Source organism: Bos javanicus, chromosome 5 (assembly GCF_032452875.1).
Source record: "Bos javanicus breed banteng chromosome 5, ARS-OSU_banteng_1.0, whole genome shotgun sequence".
Taxonomy (NCBI): Eukaryota; Metazoa; Chordata; class Mammalia; order Artiodactyla; family Bovidae; genus Bos; species Bos javanicus.
Window position 1 is genome coordinate 52,326,488 of NC_083872.1, and position 26,863 is coordinate 52,353,350.

At 37.4% G+C, this 26,863-nt stretch overlaps 1 protein-coding gene and 1 pseudogene across 1 annotated transcript in view; one reads left to right on the top strand and one right to left on the bottom strand.

Annotated features, from left to right (window-relative positions):
• The window catches only part of TAFA2 (TAFA chemokine like family member 2), a 559,230-nt gene that overhangs the window by 516,507 nt on the left and 15,860 nt on the right, over positions 1 to 26,863 (top strand). The window lies entirely within an intron of this gene.
• On the bottom strand, positions 21,559 to 22,265 carry LOC133248612 (sentrin-specific protease 8-like; annotated as a pseudogene).

Here is a 26,863-nt window from a genome sequence, read left to right on the forward strand (position 1 = left end):
AAATTCTTTGTGGAATCAGCAGATGAAAGTTCTGTCTTATTTTGATTTTTGCTCTGAAGGGAAAGCTGACTATTGCTTATAACTGGATAATTGGGGACTAGAAGATAATAATGTTTTATAAAAAGTAACATTAAACTAGAGACTAGTTAGGGTATTATTTAACAATAGCAGTTTCTTATTTTTTTTTTTTAAATCTTGTCTGGACATATTCAAGAGGATTAATTTAAAATCCCATGAGATATATAATGTTGAGTAATATCTTTAGTGTATTTTCTGTGTATTCAGCCATACACAGAAGTAACCAAGTTTATAATAAATAATAACGTTATATTTTGTCAAATGAATCATGACTCTAACTTGTCAGTTAAATGCTGACACTACTTTCTAAAATCCATGGAGGGCATGATCAGTTAATTAGAATAATTGTATTATTCAGTTAGCACATGATATAACCCATATTGATTTGTTAAAATCATTCTAGCAATATAAAACTTCCTTATAAGCTACTTATAGCATGAAAATCCGCCCCCCCAATTATTAATCCTTGGTCTAAAATAACACTCATGGAAATGTGTGAAGATTTGATTATGAAACAATTTTTTTAAAGTAGTGATTCATCTAACATCTATGGTTTTCATCCCTTTTTATGGCTGAGTAATATTCCATTGTATATGTGTACCACAGCTGCTTCTTTATCTGCTCCTCTATTTATGGAAATTCTGGCACCCCACTCCAGTACTCTTGCCTGGAAAATCCCATGGACGGAGGAGCCTGGTAGGCTGTGGTCCATGGGGTCGCTGAGGGTCGGACACGACTGAGTGACTTCACTTTCACTTTCCACTTTCATGCATTAGAGAAGGAAATGGCAACCCACTCCAGTGTTCTTGCCTGGAGAATCCCAGAGACAGGGGAGCCTGGTAGGCTGCCATCTATGGGGTCGCAAAGAGTCGGACACGACTGAAGTGACTTAGCAGCAGCAGTAGTAGGTTGCTTCCATATCCTGATTATTGTAAATAGTGCTGCAGTGAACATGGGTGCATGTATCTGTTTGAATTATGGTTTTCTCTGGGTACATCCCAGGAGTAGGATTGCTGATCATATGGTAGCTCTAGTTTTAGTTTTTTAAGGAATTTCTGTGCTATTCTCCATATTCTTACCAACAATCCAAGAGGATTCCCTTTTCTCCACATCTTATCCAGAATTTATTGTTTGTAGATTTTTTTGATGATGGCTATTCTGATTGGTGTGATAAGATATCTCATTGTAGTTTTGATTTGCGTTTCTCTAATAATTAGTGATTTTGAGCATATTTTCATGTGCTTGTTAGCCATCTGCATGTCTTCTTTGGAGAAATATCTGTTTAGGTCTCCAGTCCATTTTTGATTGGGTTGCTTTTTTGATACTGAACTATATGAGCTGTTTGTATATTTTGGAGATTAATCCTTTGTCAGCTGTTTCATTTGCAAATATTTTCTCCCATTCTGAGGGTCGTCTTTTCGTTTTGTTTATGGTTTCCTTTTGCTGTGCAAAAGTTTTTAAGTTTAAATAGGCAGAGTTTTGAATGGACCTGGAGATTGCCATACAGAGTAAAGTCAGAAAGAGAAAAACAAATATTATACATTAACACATACATGGAGAGTTTTTAAAAATGGTATGATTATCTTGTTTGTAAAGCAGAAATAGAGACACATATGTAGAGAACACATGGATACCAAGGAGGAATGCTGGGGAATGGAGGTAGAATGAATTGGGAGGTTGAGATTGACATATATATAAATACTATGTATAAAACAGATAATTAATGAGAACGTCCTATCTATACAGCACAGAGAACTCTATTCACGCTCTCTGGTGACCTAAATGGGAAAGAAGTCAAAAAAGGGGATGTATGTTTATGTATGGCTGATTCACTTTGCTGTACGGTAGGAGCTGACACAGCAGTTTAAAGCAACTATGCTCCAATAAAAAGGCTCTATGTTTTTATTAAATGAGCAGATAATGATGAAGCTAACATTTATTAGATACGTAAAATATATGTCATATACTGAAAACGTGCTTCATGTGAATTAGCTTATTTAATCCTCTTAATAGCCTGGTAAAGAAGGTAATATTATCTCCTTTTCACAGCTGAGTAAGTCAAAGCTTTAAAATGTTAAGTGACTTCTCAAGGTCATATAGCTAATTAATGAGAAGTTAGGGTTCAAACTATACATTTTTTATTGCAGAACCTAACCTCTGAACCCATAGTTTATACTAGCTCATTTAACTTATATAACTGTGATTAAAACTTACTATAATTCTGTTCAAGCAGACCTTTAAAAATATTTTTAGTTTTTCAGAACATTGAAATGAAAAGGTCGGGACCATGTGATCTAAATTCTTGTAATTAATTCTTTCACAAGTGTTGCTTTACTCCCTGTTTGGCCATATTATCAAGAGTTCAAATAAAATTGAGTCTCTTCTTCACAAATTCTTCCTAGTGTAATTAAACAAGATGGATAAAAGACTGAGCGCTTGTGAGTAGGGAAGACCACATCTAGATCCTCTGGTTTATTTTAATTATAAGTTTATATAATTAATGTACTTACAGTGGATTGCCCTTTTTATTTTTCCTTCATCTCTTTTGCCCTGGAGAACAGCTGTAAAACCTCCTGGAAGACACTGTTGAAAGGTTTCATGAAACAGTAGATGTTTGTATTAAATTATGTTTTAATAATTCCTTCCAAGCCTGAGAGTCTTTGATTCTCATTTAAAAAGGAAAAATCATTATATATAAGAGAAGATAAAAGGCTTGAGAGAAGGAGCTTCTTGATTATACAATCAAAGTAAATTATTTTTATTTTTTGCTTCACAAGTAAAAAGATTGCTGGTGAAACTGAAGCTACTTAGATGTTTTCACCTAAAGGAGCATCATGGCATTTCAAATGGCTGGGCAAAATGATGTTAAATTATGAATGTGAGTTTGGCTTACACAACAACGTGGGTGAATTTCCCCGAAACCCCAAAGAAGAAAAGTTCCCAAGGTCACCAGGTTGTTATTGTTCTACCATCTCTGTTGAAATAGCCCCAAAAGTACAGGAGATAAGAAAAATTCTTGAAACAGTTCTGGCACATTACTTTACCCATAGTGAAAGTGTTGGATAGAGGTAGGGTCTGCCATACTTAAATAGCAGCAATATTGTTGAGAAGAAATCTGATTACTGTTCTAACCACTGGTATTACTATCCAGTTGAATAAGGTAGCCATGACTGTGGGGAGCCAACAAGCCCTTGAGGCCCTGATTTGGCAGGTCCTAGCCACAAATGCGGAGAAGGCAATGGCACCCCACTCCAGTTCTCTTGCCTGGAAAATCCCATGGACAGAGGAGCCTGGTAGGCCACAGTCCATGGGGTCGCTATGAGTCGGGCACGACTGAGCGACTTCCCTTTCACTTTTCACTTTCATGCATTGGAGAAGGAAATGGCAACCCACTCCAGTGTTCTTGCCTGGAGAATCCCAGGGACAGGGGAGCTTAGTGGGCTGCTGTCTAAGGGGTCACACGGAGTTGGACACCACTGAAGTGACTTAGCAGCAGCAGCAGCCACAAATGGGAACATCTAGAAGTTAAGCAGGAATAGGTTATAAAGTAACTGAAGAGCTGCTCTCAGCCAAAAGCCATTTGGGTTTCTTATGCAGAATATGTTGATCTTGTGGGATTACACTGCAAGCAAAATGGCTCAAGAAATGATTAAAATTTGCAATAACATACACCCTCCCTCATAATTGCCCATATCCAATCTGGAGTACTCTGGTAAATTTAATGTTAGAAGAGAAGCAGTCAGCCAAAAACATCAATGAGGCTTGCTTGGCCTCAGCAGAGATGCATGATACTTTCCAGAATTGACTACAGATCAGGGGCTGGGTGAATTCCTCATTTAAGACTAATTTGGAACTTACATTGTACTTCCCATAAATGCTAATTATATCCTCCTTCTGTCTTTGTACTAGATTCAGGAAGCTTATTGTTATAACCCATTTTCTATTTGTCCTAACAAGGGGAAAAGGCATAGCATAGACAGGCCTTGTTGGAGCATCAATATTTTGCATACATGCTCTTCAAAACTTCAAACATTTATGCAGAGAAAGGAGGATGCAACATTTGTTTCCCAAGCCCTACTTCTCACCTAAAGGTAAAACTTAATGACTGCATACAACATCTGTAAGCATCTAGTGTATTACTTTAAAGAACTCCTAAGTTAAAAAGAAAAGAGCCATGAAAGGCTTTTGATTTCGAACTCACTTTCAAAGATAAATAATAAAGAACTTTTCAAAGAGTCATTAATAAAAGAATAGTCTTTCCACTGTGAAAGAGCACATAATTATCTGCTAATTATAGAACAGAAAAGTAACAGAGGGGAAAGGTGCTATAGAACATGTAAGAGTTGAGAAAAAAGAATCTTTGATAACATTGTTGGAATCCTCAGAAAAAATAGACTGTGGTTCATTTCTTTTAATGTTTGGATATACTTTCTCTGTGGAATATCTCCTAAAAGAAGTCACATTCTAATTTTAGGATTTACAGCCCTTCAGCATTGGTACAGATTTCAAATTTCAGTGGTCACACAGTTTTGAGGTCTGTTTCTTACCTAAGGATAAGTGAACTTGAGTTGATATTATACAAGAGTTTTATATTTTCATTAAAGATATTATCTTTATGAATCATGAATCCTCATATGCCTAACAAGACATTTTCTGAGTAATTTTTAACTAATTGGAATTCTTTCATCTTTACTCGTTTACTTAAAATGCCTTAAACAGATAAGAACTCTAATTTTTTAACATCACTTCAAACATAATGGATTTTAAGGGCATAAAATATGATTTTACTTTGTTGTGTAATTCAATGAGAATCAACAAATATTAAAAATTTCCTGTACCTAAATATTTTATGGTAAAAAGGCTCATATTATAATCAAAGCAACAAAATCAAATATGAAAATATTTACTTAGCTCTTAAAGTATGCTGGGTACTCTGCTAAATACATTGAAGGTATTATCTTATTTAATTTCCCCAACTACAGTAGTCACTAACTAGAACACAAAGATATATATATATATATAGCATGTTGCCTGCCCACCAGGAATATGCCCTTGAGTAGGGGAAAAAGTAGTATACAATTGCATTATTCTTTTGCTATCCATATGCAGATCACTAACAATAAATATTCGGAGAAGGCAATGGCAACCTACTCCAGTACTCTTGCCTGGAAAATCTCATGGACGGAGGAGGCTGGTAGGCTGCAGTCCATGGGGTCGCTACAAGTTGGACACGACTGAGTGACTTCACTTTCACTTTTCACTTTCATGCATTGGAGAAGGAAATGGCAACCCACTCCAGGGTTCTTGCCTGGAGAATCCCAGGGATGGGGAAGCCTGGTGGGCTGCTGTCTATGGAGTCGCACAGTCAGACATGACTGAAGCAACTTAGCAGTAGCAACAATAAACGTTGGAATCTACTGGTAAACATAAGTCAAGAATAACATTATTATAATAATAGGGATAGCATAAGCCTGTAGTTCAGCTTCCTCATCTGCAGAAAAATGAGAATATTGATCTAGATTCAATTTCAAGTTCCTCTAACCACCATTTATTCTTTGATTCCTTGTGCCAAGGACATTTCCAACTTCTTTTCCAGCTAAATTTATATGACACTAATAACTGGCTGATATCAGAAGATAAATAAGTGCTAGGTTTTTCATCCTCTCTCTCTAAGGGAGAAAAGAAATAGCATCTTAGGGTGCTTGGCTGATTACAGTCTCAAGTCACTCCTTTCCAGATGCTGCCTGATTTTATACCAAGACTTGATGACTCTGAGTTGGTGGGTCTGAATGGTGTCCAGGGGAGCAACTCCAGGTCCAAGGCAAGGCAAGAACACAGCAGAGAAGAAAGGTTCATTTTCTCACTTTAAGGTGGTACAATTTGTGTGAATTATTCAATCACAAGCTCCCTTCTTGACTTGTGAATTTAACATAGACTTAGGGTAGTATGGTCTTTTTTTGATCAGCCCTTTCTAACAGACACATTCGTCATTCTTTTGTCTTTATCTCACCTCTGACCAGGCCCTGAATTGCATTCTTGTCCGTGTCCATCCATGACAGATCATGATGACTCTTAGGGCTGTAGTTTTCAATTATTTTGATGGGACCTAAGTAAGAAATACATCTTACATTATGATCCAAGATATATACAACATCCACCCCAATACACACACACTCATATACCCCACACTATAACTAAAATTCTGATTTTTGTGTTTTATTTCCTTCCTTTGTTCTCCTTTCCTTCATTCCTCCCTCTCTTCATCAACCCTATAAATTGATTTTTATAACCCAACAAGATGTTTCAACATGCAAGTTGGAAACCATGACTTTAGAAGTGGTGTTTGACTGCTGCTTGTGTTGGCTGCATGGAAGTGATAGCCACTGCTGACTTGCAAAGATACAAGCTATTGAATAGACAGTTTTCAAGTCAATTTGTGTTTTATATTTTAAATATTTTTTGTCAATATTTTGGGGTAAAAATTTCACAAGATCTTTTAAAATATAGTTTTCATGGGAAAGAATGTGTATACTGTATCTGTTCTTCAATTTAGCAAGTAATTATTGTCTTTTATTGTCAGGTATTATTCTAGGTTTTAGTGCACATTGGCCCAGATGGTAAAGAATCTGCCTGCAATGCAGAAGACCGAGGTTCAATCCCTGGGTCAAGAAGATCCACTAGAGAAGGGAATGGCTACCCACTCCAGTAGAGGATTCTGGCAGGCAACACTCCATGGGTTGAAAAGAATCAGACATGACTGAGCAACTAACACTGTCACTTTTCTTTTTTCATAGCACAGCACAGGGGAAAACAGACTGGTTCCCTGGCCTCACAGGGCCTAGATTCTTATAGGGTGTGTTGGTTTTCTACTGTTGCCTTCGCAAACTTAGTGATGTGAAGCAACATCCATTACTAATCTGTAGGTCCAACTTCCATGCCTGGCTATTTTTCTGCTCTGTGTTTCACAAGGTTCAAACCAATGGGTTCTTAATCTTTTCCCAACAGGGCTGTTTTTTTTTTTTTTTCTGTAGGCTCTAAGGGAAAATCTGCTTTCAAGCCCATTCAGGTCATTGGCAGTTTGGTTCCTTGTAGATGTAGGAATGAGGTTTCTATCCCCCTGCAGCTGGCATCTGGAAGACTCTCTCACCTCCATCAGAATGCCTGCTTTCTCTATCACATTGCCTCCTTCATCATCAAACCAGCCAGGGCGCACTGAGTCTTTCTCACACTTTGAATCTCTCTGACGTCCTTATTCCCCCATTTCTCCTCTGTCTGACTCTTGGGCTTTTAAAAACTCAAGTGATTACATTAGTCCCACCCAGATAGTCCAGGATGATCACCCTATTTTAAGGTTAGCTGATTAGCAACTTTAATTACCTAGCAAAGTCCCTTCACAGAAGTACTAAGATTAGTGTTTCTTTGAATTCCTTGGGGACAGGAATCTTGGGGATATATCTTTAGAATTCTTCCTGTCACACATGGAGAGACAAAATAAAGATAAATGAGTAAAGTATATATTAGATGGTGGTAGATGCCATGGGAGAAAGTAAAGCAGGGAGGAGAAATGGAGAGTGCTGAGCCAAGGGAGTTTGCATAGTGGAGTCTCAAAGGAGATATGAGGACAAGCCACATGACTATCTAGAGGCCATGCTTTTCAGGTAAAGGGAAGAAAAAGCACAAAATACCTGCCATGGAAGCTCCCCTGGGAATATCATATTCAAGAGATAGCAATGATGTTAGTGTGCCTGAGGGGAGTGAGCAAGGGCAAGTGGTCACATTTTGATTAGAAAGGTAATATGAGGCAAGTCAGTATTGACTTTAATTTTTGTCTTGAGCAAATAGAATGAGGAATTTGACATTATGTGAGTTGGGGAGAACTGTGGGGAGAACAGGCTTTATGTTTTACATTAATACCCACTAAATCTAGGTTATGTAGTAGAAATTTAAGCATAACTTCTTAAATTTGATATTTATTAAGAGGAGTAGGTAAAAATTTTTTTATCATGGTAAGAAAAATGGAGATATTGAGTGAAATTCATACTAGAGAAGATTTAAAATCTCAAATGACACAGACATTTGAAAAAAGCATTTAAGCAATCCTGTAATTATTGTAATATTAAGTTTTAAAAAGAGATGTAGACAGAATGTTTTTTTCCTCAATTAGATTTGAGTCTAAGGGTAGAGGAATACCAATCTAGATGTCCAAGCAGTACCACTTCTAAAAGTGACATTTTAAACCTAGTATTTTAAATTTAAGAGCTGCTTACTTAATTAATAGTAATTTAATAGAGCCAAGAGTGTCTCCTTTGTTATTTATTTAGAGAGTTATTAGAAATTATTGCAAAGACCTTTAACAAATAAATCATCAGAAAATATATTCTTTAAAAAAACTTGGCCTACATTTTTACAATTAAAATGAGAAATGGACAACGCATGTGTGTTTTGAAGTTCCTATAAGATTTAAATGCTTCTACAGTACTTGGGCCCGGTATTTTTTGTGGGTGTTACTCTGAATATTGTGCTTATAATCTTATAATTAATTGTGAATGTTTGCACATTGTAATGGGAATCTAGTTCAGGCATCATAAAATTTCATTATGACATTTCATAATGTCATTAGCACTATGAGGTTTATATCTTTAGGCTACTGCCTAAATAGCATTCCTGTCTGTTATGTGAGGGCTAAAACTATGTCAGAGATTTATTTTTAATATTAAGGAGCTTGCTATTTGTTCAAAGTTATATTCCTGGGGGACTTCCCTGGTGGCTCAGTGGTAAAGAATCCACCTGCAATGCAGGAAACATGGGTTTGATCTCTGGGTCGGGAAGATTCCCTGGAGAAGGATAGGGCAACTCACTCCAGTATTCTTGCCTGGAGAATTCCATGGACACAGGGGCCTGGCGGGCTACAGTCCATGGTGTCACAAAGAGTTGGATATGACTGAGCACAATCAAAGAAGAACAGTATGTCATAGGACTTGGGAGAACAGGAAGTTGGAGCATCTCTAGCTAGTGGGGGTTCTATGTCTCTTTCTTTTCTGTGGTGTATAACAACCCCTCTATTAAAAATATAATCTTTCCTGAATACATTCTCCAATGGCTCTTTCCCACTACTCTCCACACACTTTCTATGAAATTTAAATGCCTGAATCAATGATTTCAGATCCATTTTTATTTTCTTTGGAGAGTATGGTAAAATTTCCCTCAAGCTCAGAATTCCAGATGCTTTGTGCAGAAACAGCTGTAGTCTAACTCTCTTGGATGAGAGTAAATCCCATCCGCCTCCTTGCAGACTACCTTTAAATAATGGCCAGTTGGTTGTGAGGTGTACAAAAGCAGGGTTGAGCTTAACTATATAATGGTTAGACCACATCTGTAGTACCCATAAAATTCTAGACACCAACGTTCAATGGGCAAGAAAAAAAGAAGTTTATATAAAGGATTTTGTTGATATTTTCCTCAAAGAATAGAAGCACTAGGAGTAATAGTTTTTTAATTTTTTAAAGATATAACATGCAAAAGAAAAACATTAGACTTGTTCTATGTGACTACAAAGAATATAATTAGGGACAAGGAATAACTCTCTTGGTGTCAGCTCAAGATGATGTTGAACGGGCTGCCTTGAGAAATGGTAATTTCCTCATTTCTGGAAGTCATCAATTTGTGATTTAAAAGGATAAGCAGAAGTTCAGAGTTAACTAGTTCATTTTACTACAACAAACACAAAACAGCTTATGCAAAGCCAGGGAGGCATAGATGAGCATGTCTTATTCCTGGAATTAAAATCAGCTCATGGGGTAATTTCATATGTGTGATGGAACCCCTGAGAAGGGAATCACGATGGCCTTTTAACTGCCATGCTAAAAGAAGTGGGTGTTATTCTCTAAGCAATGGTGAACCACTGAAGAACCTTAAATAGTAAAGGTGAAGAGTCTGATTACAGAGTCTATTTGGCTACAGTGGTGAATTGTAGGGAACTGAGATAAGGATAACAATTTTGAACTAAGGGGAAAAAAAAAAAAAGTAATACACTGAGGGTGTCCAGGAGTAGGAAAGGAAAATCAGCAAGGCTTGGTAACAAACTGAATATAAGAGGCTACTGAGAGAAAATTATCTCCCCATATTTCTGGCTTAACCTGTTTGGTAATGCTAATTGATAAAGACACAATGAAGTAGAGATATTGAGTGGATAGTTTACTATATAGCCCTAGAAATCAAGATAGAAGTCTAAGAATAATCATCCCTGAAGTGAAAGTGTTAGTCACTCAGTCGTGTCCAACTCTTTGGAGACCCCATGGACTTCAGCCCACCAGGCTCCACTGTCCATGGAATACTCAAGGCAAGAATACTGGAATGGGTGGCCATTCCCTTCTTCATGGGATCTTCCCTACCCAGGGATTGAACCTGGGTTTCCCTCATTGCAGGCTGATTCTATACCATCTGAGCCACCAGGGGAGTCCAATCATACCTAGATGGTGTTGAAATAATTAACTAAAAAGGCTGTCCTAAAAGGAATATGTTGAAAGGGAAGAGCATCAATGACATTTTAGCTGGTAATGTATAAGGTACTTGCTAAGGAACATGAAGTGTAGACAGAGAACTCGGAAAACCAAGAGAGACAAGATTCCAAGAGAACACAGAATGGGAGAGTTCCAGAGAGACAGGGCCATCAGTTGATCCAACAAGGACATAGAATCTACAACAGATTATATGGTCTTTAAGTTTCTTTCTGGGTGTGATATTTGAAAGAAATACTGGAAGTTCATGATCTGTCAGCTGAATATTACTTACTATCAAAATCTTAATACCAGAATCCTAGTTGGATGGTGTCATTGGTGACACATTGTAAACACTGCAGAATATACATCTATTTAAAACAGAATGGAGTGTTAGAAACATTTTTAAAATAGGAGTATGACTCCCTTTAGCAGAACTAACTAACTCTATTTAAGGGAAGCCTATCCATTCGTTTGTTCATTCAGTCTGCAAAGATCAATTGGAGGTCTGTTATGTGGCACTGAGCCTGATAGTGTGGTAGGCTTTGGGGATTCTAATTAAAAAAAAAAAAAAATCAAAAAACTTTGCTGTCCAAGAGTTCACGGTCAATTGGAGAGAAAGTCAATAAATCACTTTCATGTGCAGAAGTGTTCGGACAGAGGTTTGTATAGATGCCACGGGAATGCATGGGCAGTGTAATGTTGCTGGCCTGTAACCTTCCTAAAACACATGGACAACAGGTTTTTAGACCATTCAAAGGCAAATTACTAAATAATTTGTCTGCTTAATAGATAGTGACTAAGCACAATGGAAATATTATGTTCTGTGATGTCAAAATATGCTTTCATTGTTTTCCACCTTTGCATCTGTTATTCTACTGCTATACGAAAATGAAAATCCATTAGGATGCTTTTTCGACTAGATTCTTTCCTCTTGATGAACTATTCATAGAGACAACACTAAGTACTTTCTGGATTAGACTTTTAAATCACTTAAAATTTTTCTGATAGTTTTAAAATATGAGAGAGGGGAAGGAGAAAGATTTGTATATGGGACCATAGTAATAGCTCTAATTAAACGGAGACTAATTTAAAATTGCCACCTGAAAAGAAGAATATTGGAGCCTTATAATACTGTGCATATCTATTAATGCTTCAAGCTTATAGAACAATTTTAAAATCTTTAACATATTACTAACAGCAAAACCAACCATTCAGTTAAAATGTCACCCAAGATATAAAACTCAAATTGCCAAATTAAAGCAAAGAAGCCAAAAATCTTTATAGTTTATAACTAAGATAGGGAATTCCATGTATATAATGCTTAATATTGAACTTATTATAGACAAGAATTATTTAGCCGCTGAATGTACCTTTTGCTGCTGTGGTTCAGTATTATTGTGCTTTGCTCCTATTAAGTTGAGATGTTGGCTTCCTATGATTTATGATGGGATTAGCCTGAAGTCAATAAAGGGCTGTTCTGCTGAGGTTCTGTTTACTGTTGGCTATTTTACCTTTACTCTTTATTGCTTATTCTCTTCTGGTGGCAAATATATTTTACCTTTACCTTGCCTCTCCTATTCTCTTTCTAGCCCTATTAAAGGAACACTAGAAGTAAGAGAGACAGACAGACAGACAAAATAATACCAGGCAGTGTAAATTCATTTTCAAAGGATATTTGCAAATAATCAAATGCAATGTGTTTTACAACTTTAAAACACCCTATTCTAGAAAGGACTGTTTGAGTAATCATGAAGAGAGTTGATTTGGTCAGCCTGTTTCTAGGATTCATAACTGAGATGCTTTTATTCTATCTTGAAATAAAAGTGAATATTCTCAACAAACACATTGGCTGACAAATAAATTTAAACAGGTATCATGATTAGAAATCTCAGCCTCCAACTTCAATTACAACATGTGATCGATTTATGAGATTACTGACGGCAAATGTCTGCCAGACAGCCAACCATTGTTTGAGATTAAATTTCAGCAGTGAAATCAACTTGTTGAGAGCACCCCTGCATGTATAATATAGATGTGAACTATCTGCGTCCACATTATAACCTTGATGATTTCTTGTATGAGCTGTAAGGAAAGTCCTTTATGAGTGAAGCTTTCGGTTAATGGTGACTTTTGACAAATTCACATTTCACCTATGCAATGGTCTAAGGAGACCCTAATTCAGTGCAACTATATCTTATCACTGTATATTATACCAAAGATATTGTAACATGAAAGAAAAGTGTTCATTATCAATAGATTAAAAATATCTAGGGTAGAAGTTACAGTTGACATCAGAGATTTCAACTGTATAGATCCACTCATGTCGATGTTTTTCAGTAATACTACATGATCCACGATTGGTTGAATCTGTGGATATGGAATTGTGTATGTGCAGATTTTTGACTGTGCAGGGGTGGTACCCCTAAGCACTTCCGTATTCAGATCTCTGCAAACCCATCATGAAGGTAGGCTAATTCCTGCTCAAAAGGCAAATGATAGCTACAACTTTATAGGCTTTACAAGTAGAATGGTCATATTGAGAGTGTCCCTTTCAAGTTCCACTAGAAAGAAATTCAAGAAATATTGCAACTGTTGCTCAGTCATCACATGATCTTGATTATTAGAAGGCAGTAAATATAGGAACCGTGTGTTCAGAAAGTCAGAAAGTCAAGGGCAAGGTATTAGTTGGTATATGGTTAATATTATATGTACATTTGTCTGGGCCATAGTGCCCAGATGTTCGGTCAAACATTTTAGGGGATGTTTCTGTGGAGGTGTATGTGTGTCTGTATGTGTTTGAGGGAAAAGAAAAAAAGGTTTAATCAGCACTAGTAATTCCAAGGTCACCCCCACCCCCAAGTGACAGTAATCTTAAATGGTTTAAGCTACCTTTTGCATGAAGTCACAAGGTCTCAAAACTGTTTTACCTTATTTTAAACGGGGACAGCATGTTTACGGAATTACAAATGCCATGACACAACACATTGGTATATTCTCATTTTTAGAAATTATTGGAAAACTGATTTCACAGTTTAAAGGAGGACACACTACAGTATCTAAAAGATCAATTTTAGGGGTAATAACTTAATACCTAATGCATCTGGATCTAGCTATAATAACTCATTTGAATTTACATTTCTTATCTCTGGAATATTCCATTCCATAGTTTCCAAGACTAGGGACAGTTACTGCTGCTGCTGCTGCTGCTGTTGCTAAGTCGCTTCAGTCATGTACGACTCTGTGAGACCCCATAGACAGCAGCCCACCAGGCTCCCCCATCTCTGGGATTCTCTAGGCAAGAACACTGGAGTGGGTTGCCATTTCCTTTTCCAATACGTGAAAGTGAAAAGTGAAAGTGAAGTCACTCAGTTGTGTCTGACTCTCAGCGACCCCATGGACTGCAGACTATCAGGCTCCTCCATCCATGGGATTTTCCAGGAAAGAGTACTGGAGTGGGTTGCCATTGCCTTCTCCAGGAACAGTTATTATAGGAACTCAAATCAGATAGTCATTCCTAAAGGCTTCTATAAGGCTGTTTTTAGGAGCGATTTAAATTTAATTGGTGGACTTGAGTAAAGCAGATTACCCTTCATTTGGGTGGGCCTCATGCCATCATTTGAAGTCCTAAATGGAACAAAAGACTGAACTCCTCTGTCTTATCAGTCAAAATACATAGTGAAATGGAGATAAGTAATTTTCCTGGTAAATAATTCCAAGTAATAGCATTTAAGCATGATCACTGTACTTGGGAGAGGAATAAATGAACACAGGGAAAACCTCAATATGAGAAGAACACATAAAAAGTACCAGATAGAAGTCACAGGACTAAAGTTTATAATATGTGCTTAGTTGCTCAGTAGTGTCCGATTCTTTGTGATCCTTTGGACTGTAGCTTGCCAGGCTTCTCTGTCCATGGGATTTCCCAGGCAAGAATACTGGAGTGCGTGGCCATTTCCTTCTCCAGGGGATCTTCCCAACCCAAGGATCGAACCCATGTCTACTGGGTCTTTATCCACTGAGCTATCAGGGAAGCCAAAGTTTAGAATAACTGATCTGAAAAATATTTACACTACAGGGGTTCAACAGCAGACTAGAGGAGGCAAAAAAAGACCAATGAACTTGAAAACAGAACAGTGGGCATACCCTATCAGAGCAGTAAAAAAGAATGAAAAAAAAGCCAAGATTAGCTTAAGGAACTTAATGGACAATATCAGACTAACACTGGCATCATGGGATCACAGAAGGAGGAAAGAAAAAAAAAAAAAAGGCAGAAAGCTGATTTGAAAAAATAATGGCTGAAAACTTCCCTAATTTGGAGAAGGAAACAGACATTCATGTTCTGGAAGCCCAGAGAGTTCCTCATAAGATGAAAACCAGAGAATCCAATCTATATTCATACATCATGAGAAACACTGGACTGGATGAAGCACAAGCTGGAATCAAGATTGCAGGGAGAAATATCAATAACCTCAGATATGCAGATGACTCTGCTTTTATGGCAGAAAGTGAAGAAGAACTAAAGAGCCTCTTGATGAAAGTGAAACAGGAGAGTGAAAAAGTTGGCTTAAAGCTCAATATTCAGAAAACTAAGATCATGGCATCTGGTCCCATCACTTCGTGGCAAATAGATGGGGAAACAGTGGCTGACTTTTATTTTTTTTTTTTTGGTCTCCAAAATCATTGCAGATGGTGATTGCAGCCATGAAATTAAAAGATGCTTATTCCTTGGAAGAAAAGTTATGACCAACCTAGATAGCGTGTTAAAAAGCAGAGACATTACTTTGCCAACAAAGGTCCATCTAGTCAAGGCTATGGTTTTTCTACTAGTCATGTATGGATGTGAGAGTTGGACTGTAAAGAAAGCTGAGCACTGAAGAATTGATGTATATACCTGTGGTGGATTCATGTTAATGTATGGCAAAACCAATACAATATTGTAAAGTAATTAGCCTCCAATTAAAATGAATAAATTTATATTAAAAAATAAATTTAAAAAAATGTAAATTGAGTGCCGAAGAATTGATGCTTTTGAACTGTGGTGTTGGAGAAGACTCCTGAGAGTCCCTTGGAGTACAAGGAGATCCAACTAGTCCATCCTAAAGGAGACCAGTCCTGGGTGTTCACTGGAAGGACTGATGTTGAAGCTGAAACTCCAATACTTTGGCCACCTGATGCGAAGAGCTGACTCATTTGGAAAGACCTGATGCTGGGAAAGACTGAGGGCAGGAGGAGAAGGGGGCGATGGAGGATGAGATGGTTGGATGGCATCACTGACTCAATGGACATGGGTTTGGGTAGACTCTGGGAGTTGGCAATTGGCAGGGAGGCCTGGCGTGCTGCAGTCCATGGGGTTGCAAAGAATCGGACACAACTGAGCAAATGAACTGAACTGAAAATGTCAAAATTAAAGACAAGGAGAGAATCTTAAAAACAGCAAGAGAAAAAACAATCTGTAAAGAAACCCCCGCAAGACTATCAGCAGTTTTCTCAGCAGAAATTTTGCAGGTCAGAAGGAGGTGGCATGAAATATCCAAAGTACTGAAAGAAAAAATTACCATCTAAGAATATTCTACCTGGCAAAGTTGTCATTTAGAATTGAAGGAATGGATGAATTTTCCAGACAAATAAGAACTAACCAAGTCCATTATTAAACTGGCTTCACCAAAAAATGTTAAAGTGACCCCTTTAAGTTAAAAAGGAAGGGCCCTAATTAGCAACAAGGAAACATATAAAAAGTATAAATCTCACTGGTAAAGGTAAATATATGGAGAAGGTAATGAATTACTTAGAAAGCTATTATGAATAATGAAAGATAAAAATATTTTGTAAAAATAACTATAAAATTTGTTAAGGGATACATAAGATAGAAGGATTTAAAACATAACATCAAAAAGATAAAATGTGGTATGGGAAATAAAACTGTAGAGCTTTAGATTATTTGTACTTAAATTATTATCAACCTCAAATAGAGAGTTATAAGTGTAAGTTGTTATATGTAAGCCTCATAATAACCACAAAATAAAAACCTAAGAAACAAGAAAAATCTCTAACAACCCAACTTTACCCCTTAAGAACCTAGGAGAAGAACAGCAACCTAAACCCAAACATAGTGGAAGGAATGAACTAACAAGGATGAGAGGAATAAATGAAAAAGAGACTAAAATATATAATAGAAGAGATAAGATATTGTTCTTTGAAAAGACAAAATTAACATTTTATATATATATATATACATACACACACACACACACACACACACACACATATATATGACACCTATATAAAAAGAAGTGATATCTTTCTATATGCCTAGAGGATGTTTTTCATGTGTATAGTTTGGCACTCTATGTAAATACGGAGAATTTTTTTACCCTGTATATCAGTTCAGTTCAGTCGCTCAGTCAGGTCCAACTCCCTTCTCCTCCTGCCCCCGATCCCTCCCAGCATCAGGGTCTTTTCCAATGAGTCAACTCTTCACATGAGGTGGTCAAAGTATTGGAGTTTCAGCTTCAGCATCAGTCCTTCCAATGAACACCCAGGACTGATCTCCTTTAGGATGGATATAGTTCCTATCAATAGATATAGGAAAACAAAATCAAATCTGAATCATTATTTTCTAAGCACTTATTGAACATATATTCAACGCCAGTCATTGTATCAGGAACTGGATATCCAAAGACAAATATAATCACAATATTTCTGCTGAATGGAGAAGTCTCTTCGAATTACATATTTTCCTATCTACAGTAGAAGTTTTGACATATTTTCTGATCTCTTTAGTCTACATTCTTCTTATTATGACTATTAGATACAAGCTTACTTTGGAAAGGGCAATCTTCTAATAAGATATGTAAAGCAGACAAGTAGTTTGAAAAGTTGTAATCTTAAATCATCTATGTCTAAGTATGTGATTTTGATAAGTGAAAAAAAAAAACAAAACTGTTACAACACCAAAGAAAACAATCTCACTCCTTAGTTATACCACATACAACAGAGCTAAGAAGTAGAGTCATAAAAACACTGTGGAGCTCTATGCCTAGCTGCTTAGCCTAACTTGTAAACAAAGAAGCTTTGTTTTTTGGGAGGGGAGTAAATAGTCTATGTTTAATTTAGTAGGACTTTTACATTAAAAAAAAAAAAAATTGTTGAAAACTCTAGGAAGGATCCCAGAGTTCTATTAGCATTGCCTTAACCACTCTCAGTGGATACATTGTCAGGAATGTCTGTCTGTCTTTTCACAATGGATCTCATTTGCTTCAATGAGAAATGGAAGCTGCGTTCCATTGAGAAGTCTTCAAGGATGGTATAATGATTAAGAAACCAACTGTCTAGAAGTTAGATTACTTGAGTTCACATCCCTGTTGTGCAACTGAGTAATTGATGGACTTGAGCAAATTGCTTTACATCTGTGCTCCTCAATTTGCACATCTGTGGGATTGGGGCAGCAATGCACTTACCATATAGTTTCCGTATTTGGATTAAATGAGTTAATATTTGTAAAGCACTTAAAAGAACTCTTGGCTGAATGCAAGGGCTATATGGCCTTGTTAAGTGAAATAGATGAATCAAGCAAGTTACTAATAGGCTCAAAAAGTGGACCAGTTTCCTCACAACTCAAACATAAACACTATTATTCCACAGGAGTCAGTCTTGTTAAATAAATACTGACACAGAGATTTCTCAAGACTTCTTTTACCACCTCCATGCACATTGAAACAAAGGTTTTAAAGAAAAAACACAAGTTCCTTGAGGTTGGTCTATGTGTACCCATTCCCTCCCCTTTGGATTAGCTACAAAAATTCATCCTAAACCATAGAGATGGAGTAAGTGGATTCCAGTGCCTGTAATAGTCACAGGATCTGGGCCTTTCCAGTTACCTATTAAAGATAAGATAGATAAGCCTAGTGGGAACTTCTGTATTAATCAGTTATAAAGGTATCTTTCCCAGGTTTATGCTGCAGGAACTGAAACAGTTTCTCCTTTGGTGGCTTTTCAGCAGCTTCTTTTTAGGATTTCTTGAAGTTACAAAGTAAAGGTGGCTTTTTTTTTTTTTTCCCCTGCCTATTGTTGACATTAACTTCGCTGATACTTTTATATTCACTGATACAATTCAAGGAGGACTCACAGAAAGTATCCATTTATGGTTAAATTGTTAACTTGAAAGGGAGGGATGTTATGTTGTGGTTTACATGCTAGGTATGGGGGTGGGGGTTCTTTTTTTTTTCATGTAAATTTGTTGCAATTGTTTGCCTATAGCAATGTGAGATGAGATTAGTTGCTGCAGCAGTAAAGGACTGTTTTATTGAATGTGGAGCTCCCCTTGCCCATTCTGCTATTGCTAATACAACATTAATGCTCTCACTAAATCACAAAAACACCAAGTAGAAACTGATACTGGAAGCGTTTATAGACATTCAGCAATTAGCAGAGGCCAATAATTCCTATTTATGGCATAACAAATAAAACTTAAGTGATTTTTTAACCTCAGTATATTTCAAACAAAATATGTTATACGTAAGTTTTTGATCTCAGGAAATACACTACATTAGGTCTTATATATGTCTTATATATATATAGGTCCTATATATATAGGTCTTATATATATAGGTCTTATATATAGGTCCATAATATGCCTTCTTTATAATTTATCCTCACTCTTATATAACCTTTGAAAATAAAGTGGACTTGACCCAGGAGATGCATAGCATTGAAAGGACAATGATATTATCAAAGAGCCAGAAATGCATTTACATTTAATGCCTTGTTATATAATTAGAGTTCATATTTTATAACAGTGGAATAATGAGAATAATCTGGAGTAGCTAAACATGTTTTTGTTTTTTATTTTTCCTTGTAGAAGGAGTAGCATTTCTTTTTACTCCTGTTCCACATTTCAAAAATTATATCGTCTGCATTTTGAATTAAGTGAGAGTTGAGAAAGGTCACTTTTTCTCCTTTGTATCTCAAAAATAAACCAACTTTTAGTAAGTTTCAGATGTAAAACAAGAGGTCCACCACAGACAAATGTCTGTGACAAACTTTCAACAAAGTTATTTAAGATTCCCCCTTTCTTAAAGTGCTCTAGGAATCAGATGGGTGACTATGGGCTAACACCATCTCTATCAAGTATTGGCAAAGGTTATACTGGGAAAGCTTTTGCTTGTTGAATAGAATAGGTATCACAGAACTGAGTAACTGATAATACTTCAATCTTGAATTAGGTTAGGTCTTGATCTGCTTCTAGCCAGTTGATCTCTTGAAATATGTGGGCTGTGCGGTAAGTTTTGGTTGCTCTACGATTTTTTTCTTGCTTCTAGATTTCACATATTCTCAATTTGTTTTAGAGATCAATCTTTTTTCTTTGGAATAAACCAAGAACTGGAAAAGGCCAGTTTTCATTCCAACCCCAAAGAAAGGCAATGCTAAAGAATGCTCAGACTACCGCACAATTGTACTCATCTCATACGCTAGTAAAGTAATGCTCAAAATTCTCCAAGCCAGGCTTCAGCAACACGTGAACCATGAACTTCCAGATGTTTAACTGGTTTTAGAAAAGGCAGAGGAACCAGAGATCAAATTGCCAACATCTGCTGGATCATGGAAAAACGAAGAGAGTTCCAGACAAACATCTATTTCTGCTTTATTGACTATGCCAAAGCCTTTGACTCTGTGGATCACAATAAACTATGGAAAATTCTGAAAGACATGGGAATACCAGACCACCTGACCTGCCTCTTGAGAAACCTATATGCAAGTGAGGAAGCAACAGTTAGAACTGGACATGGACCAACAGACTGGTTCCAAATAGGAAAAGGAGTATGTCAAGGCTGTATATTGTCACCCTGCTTATTTAACTTATATGCAGAGTACATCATGAGAAACGCTGGGCTGGAAGAAGCACAAGCTGGAATCAAGATTGCCGGGAGAAATATCAATCACCTCAGATATGCACATGACACCACCTTTATGGTAGAAAGTGAAGAGGAACTAAAAAGCCTCTTGATGAAAGTGAAAGAGGAGAGTGAAAAAGTTGGCTTAAAGCTCAACATTCAGAAAATGAAGATCATGGCATCTGGTCCCATCACTTCATGGGAAATAGATGGGGGAACAGTGGAAACAGTGTCAGACTTTATTTTTTTGGGCTCCAAAATCACTGCAGATGGTGACTGCAGCCATGAAATGAAAAGACGCTTACTCCTTGGAAGGAAAGTTATGACCAACCTAGATAGCATATTCAAAAGCAGACACATTACTTTGCCAACAAAGGTCCATCTAGTCAAGGCTATGGTTTTTCCAGTAGTCATGTATGGATGTGAGAGTTGGACTGTGAAAAAAGCTGAGCGCTGAAGAATTGATGCTTGCTTTTGAACTGTGGTGTTGGAGAAAACTCTTGAGAGTCCCTTGGACTGCAAGGAGATTCAACCAGTCCATTCTAAAGGAGATCAGTCCTGGGTGTTTTTTGGAAGGACTGATGCTAAAGCTGAAACTCCAGTACTTTGGCCACCTCAAGCGAAGAGTTGACTCATTGGAAAAGACTCTGATGCTGGGAGGGATTGGGGGCAGGAGGAGAAGGGGACGACAGAGGATAGGATAGCTGGATGGCATCACCGACTCGATGGACATGAGTTTGGGTAAACTCCAGGAGCTGGTGACGGACAGGGAGGCCTGGCGTGCTGCAGTTTCATGGGGTCACAAAGAGTCGGACATGACTGAGCGACTGAACTGAACTGAACTGAATGTGTATAAGGGAGCCCAAAAGGGAATTAATCAATTTTTGTGCATATTTTGAAGACATCTTTACAGAACATATTGCTCTGAAGTTAGGGTTAAAGTGACACTTTCCACTAGAATAATGCAGAAGACAACATTCTTTCAGGAGAAGGTAAGCATTCTAAGCATTCCTCTCCCAGGCATCTTCCCTCAGGCACTGAGATTGCAGCCTCCAACACTTGGGGACAGCAGAAGGAAGAGACTTCAAAAGTCAAATATATTTCAACAGCTCATTTTTAGCAAGTCTGGCAGTGAGATCTTTCCATTCTTCTCTCTTCTCTGTGATGTATGTAGGAGCGAGTAGCTGCAGTAGTGATTCTGGCTGTTGTCTAAAGAAGTTCTGACACAAGGCCTCAGTGTTCCATTTCACATACATCCCACAGTCATAGCTGTTTTGTTGAGCAGGGGTTTTCTCTTCCATAAAGGCCAGTTTGTTGCCTTTTCTGCCTAAGAAAGCCTCCAGTTTCTCTGCTACCTGCTTCACATGGAGTGAGTTACTATTACCATAAGAATCATAATGAAAAAGACCATTTTTATCTTGCAGATAAACCAAAAAAGCTCCAGTGGGTTCCCCCAGCTGTGTGGTTGGAACTATCATTGATGGCTAAAAATATAACTCTTATTGGGGAGGTCCAAGGGTTCAAGGAACATGGCAGTCTCTGCTGGGCTGCCAGTGCACTTGATGAACTGAGTAACTTTGGGGCTGATGAAGTAGACATGGTCAGAGCAGTCATGAAACTGACTGCTGGAAAAGTACTCAAAGGCAAACCCAATAACATGAACATTGAGCCAGCTTGGAGGATCCAGTAGTGAGAAGTCTGATTGCCACAGTAGACTGTCCATGTAACTCAAAACTACTGGGTCCATCTGGTATTGACCAGGGCTGCTCAGAAATTCCAGAAGCTGTTTCAGGCCTCACCATCCCTACCAGCCTCCAAACAGCTCTGTACTGGCTGGAAAAGCAATGCTATAGTCTCAAATCCAGAGTTTTCTACCCCAAAATTGTAACATTCCCCTCTAGTTCTCTAAGGCAGAGGTTCCCACCTCTGCTGTAAAGTGAAGAAAAGAAGTTTGGGCAGAGCCTCCTGAGGGCAATGAAATGGGGCCTAAACTTATGTTTTTGAAAATATTTATTTTCAAGTACTGAATCAAAGTGTTTGTTAGGATTTATTGTATTCTCACTACAGGCATTATTGCATTTAATCTTCACAGTAGTGGGATGAGATAGGGATTATCTAATTGTATAGGGAAGAAAAAGCTAATGGAGGTGATGGAATTCCAGTTGAGCTATTTGAAATCCTAAAAGATGATGCTGTGAAAGTGCTGCACTCAATATGCCAGCAAATTTGGAAAATGCAGTAGTGGTCACAGGACTGGAAAAGGTCAGTTTTCATTCTAATCCCAAAGAAACACAATGCCAAAGAATGCTCAAAATACCACACAATTGCACTCATCTCACATGCTAGTAAAGTAATGCTCAAAATTCTCCAAGCCAGGCTTCAACAATATGTGAAGTGTGAAGTTCCAGATGTTCAAGCTGGTTTTATAAAAGGCAGAGGAACCAGATATCAAATTGCCAATATCCATTGGATGATTGAAAAAGCAAAAGAGTTCCAAAAAAACATCTATTTCTGCTTTATTGACTCTGCCAAAGCCTTTGACTATGTGGATGACCATGAACTGTGCAAAATTATTCAAGAGATGGGAATACCAGACCACCTGACCTGCCTCTTAAGAAATCTGTATGCAGGTCAGGAAGCGACAGTTAGAACTGGACATGGAACAACAGACTGATTCCAAAATTGGGAAAGGAGTATGTCAAGGCTGTATATTGTCATCCTGCTTATTTAACTTATATACAGAGCACATCATGAGAAACGCTGGGCTGGATAAAGCACAAGTTGGGATCAAGATAGCTGAGAGAAACATCAATGACCCCAGATATGCAGATGATACCACACCTATGGCAGAAAGTGAAGAACTAAAGAGCCTCTTGATGAAAATGAAAGAGGAGAGTAAAAAAGTTGGCTTAAAGATCATGGTATCTGGTCCCATCACTTCATGGCAAATAGGTGGGAAACAGTGGTTGACTTTATTTTTTTGGGCAGATGGTGACTGCAGCCATGAAATTAAAAGATGCTTACTCCTTGGAAGAAAAGTTATGACCAACCTAGGCAGCATATTCAAAAGCAGAGACATTACTTTGCCAACAAAGGCCCATATAGTCAAGGCCATGGTTTTCCCAGTAGTCATGTGTGGATGTGAGAGTTGGATAATAAAGAAAGCTGAATGCTGAAGAACTGATGCTTGTGAACTGTGGTGTTGGAGAAGACTCTTGAGAGTCCCTTGGACTGCAAGGAGATCCAACCAGTCCATCCTAAAGGATATCAGTCCTGAATATTCATTGGAAGGACTGATGCTGAAGCTGAAACTCCAATACTTTAGCCACCTGATGCCAAGAACTGACTCATTTGAAAAAGACCCTGATGCTGGGTAAGATTGAAGGAGGGCGGAGAAGGGGACGACAGAGGATGAGATGGTTGAGTGGCATCACTGACTCAATGGACATGAGTTTGAATAAGCTCCCAGAGTTTGTGATGGACAGGGAAGCCTGTCGTGCTGCAGTCCATGGGATCACAAAGAGTCAGACATGACTGAGTGACTGAACTGAACTGATAGGGAAGAAAACGGAGGGGTTTTTGAGAGTGAAATAATAGGGCTGCACAGTTGACAAATAGCTACCTCAGGATAAGCTCCCTGGCTGGTTGATGTTCTTAATCCCATGCTCTTAACCATTGCTTATAATTACTGCCTGCCTAATTTTCTGAAAATCCTAAATTCATCATTTTCCTCCTCCTCCTCATCAGTTAATGAGCATTCATATGAGTCAAACATGTAAACTTATTTTTAATTGGGAGAAATTGAAATTTACAAATGATTGCCTTTTTCAAGTTTGGGCAAAATTGGGAAAGTTCCATCATAATAGAATTTTTACTTATAAACTAATAGACATAACCCCCCAAATTCAGGAAATGAACCCTATACTTAAGACAGTGTTTTGAAATAGACCTAGATTTTGTACAAAGCCTATTTGCCTTTTTATTATAACAAATATTTTATCTTAAAAGTAATAGTCTATGCAATAGTGTTAATTTGCTTTTCAGAGTTCATGACCTTGGATTATAGTACTAACTAATAATATTATAGTCAATTTTTCACATTACAACCTCTATGTCTCATTTTTATGATGGAAAGGTTGAAGAACTTAGTACAGAGCTATATCTAGGAACCCTTCTTCAATGCCAGCCTTAAAAATTTATTAGCAATTTCATGTGATTTAATGGGTTTCAGAAATGTTTTATGCTTCAAGTTATGTTCCCCTTTTGCCTGAATTTCAGTGGCTGATATTCTTGTATCAGAGAGTCATTCATTCATAGCTTAAAGATTTCAACATTCAGGAATTATTTATTAAAATTCAAATTTCCACAATAAGGGTAATTACTCTATGTAGGTGATAATAGAATTTATGGTCCTGAGGCCTTATTTCCAGGGTAGACCCAACAGGAAGTCAGGACGACAGGTGTAAATCAGGATTATCCAAGGCAAACTAGAAAATATAGTCAGTGAAGTATAAGCAACTTAATTTCTAGTCTGACCATTAGATGAAAGTAAGTTTGAAGAGAAGACTTGAGTTAAACATGATTATAATGCAGAGGTATGATGCAGGTAAATACCAAAGTAAATCTGAACTGTTACTTAATTTGTTGGATGACTAATCAACACCAAGTTCATCATTAAAACTGATCCCACATAACTTGACTTTCACTTTTAGTAATGGATATTTAGTAATATGGTCAAGGTACCCCTTTCTTCTTTCCTGCCCCCAAAAGGAGATTGAAGAATTTGACAAATTATAAGGTGGTATACCTGGAGGCATTGAAAAGTCCACAAGAAAGGGAAGAGCATCTAGTCTAGAATCCAAGGTCGAGGGGTGGGGGGCAGGGAGGAAGGGTGGAGAAGTGGTGGTGAAGAGCAAGAGAGATTAGTCCAGTCTTGGGAGTTACTAAAGCCTTGGAGGTAACTGTCAGTGTTAACAAAAGAAGGCAAAGGAGAGGAAAATGGAATCTAGAATAAGTGAAACAAATAGCAAGTACTTGGTAGTTATTAACCCATATTTGTCAGTGATTATACCAAATCCCCCAGGCCTGAATGACCCAATTATTAATAACAGGCAAATACAATGATTGTCAATCTGGATCAAAAAATCAAAACACAAGTATATGTTATTTAACAGGAGTACCTGTTATATATAGTGCCTCTGAACTATAAAAATAAGGGAAAACAAAATTAAAAAAAAAAAAAAACCAGAAAAAATACACTATGTAAAAACTAACCTAACAAAAAGTGATACAGTAATACTAGTAGTAAAGAAGAATTTGTGGCAACAATTACTGTTAAGGAGGGATATTTCCTAATAAAAGGTTTAATTCCTCATGAAGAAATCACATAAGTGACTTTCTGCATACATTACTGCTTCATGCTACTTCCCTTTTTACTAGAATTAGTAAAAATAACTAAGTTTTCAGTATTATCAAGAAGTATTATAAGCACTTAACACATATTAGTTCACTTAATCCTCACAAACATGTCTTGAGATAGTCATGATTATTATCTTCATTTTACGCATGAGGAGATTGAGAAATGAAAATGTTGCCCAAAGTTTAGAGCTAATAAGCAATGGAGCTGGGATGAAATGCAGGCAATCTACCCTTTAAGTTGTAAGAATAAATATTTGAGTAGAAGAGCCTAAATGGACCAAATAGTTTTTGGCTTTCCCTCTAGTACACATTTCAAATGAGTTTGCCATGGATGGGGTAGCACCTAAGATATTCTTTCCCCTGTACTTCAGATATTAGTTTAGCTGCTTTTCCATCTCTTTCTTTCAGAATCTTCTAAAAGCAGAGATATGGTATTTTTTCTCATGACTGAACTCACATTTCTCTTTAACTTCAATAGCTCAAGAACAGCTGAATAGTTAGGGGGAGGGAACATGGCTTTAAAGCTTTTCTTGTAGACATGAAAAACTAAGTGCTACAATGGAGGGATGAGTGACCTTCTTATTTCTAGATTGGTTTTCTGTACTAGAAGATGTCTCAATTTAGCTGCAGTAGGAGTGAATGTAACTCATGTTATGCAGGAATTCTTTGCCACCAGTCAGTGGAAAACATTTGCCAGGAAAAACTTCTGTTGCTTGCCCTATGTGTGTGGATACAGTCCCTGACTACCCTCTTCCTTAAAACACTGCAAGCCTTCATTGTCTAAACAGAAAGAACAGTAGCCCTCTAAGTTATAAGAATAAATATTTGAATAGGAAGAGAGTCCATTATGAAAAGAAGTCATCGTGGTCTCGTATGTACGTATGTACTTAGGCTCTCTCCAGGTCCAACTTCCAGGAATGAGGCTTCTAGAGGGAGGAGCATACAAAGCCATGTGTGTTTCTGATAACTTCAATGTGG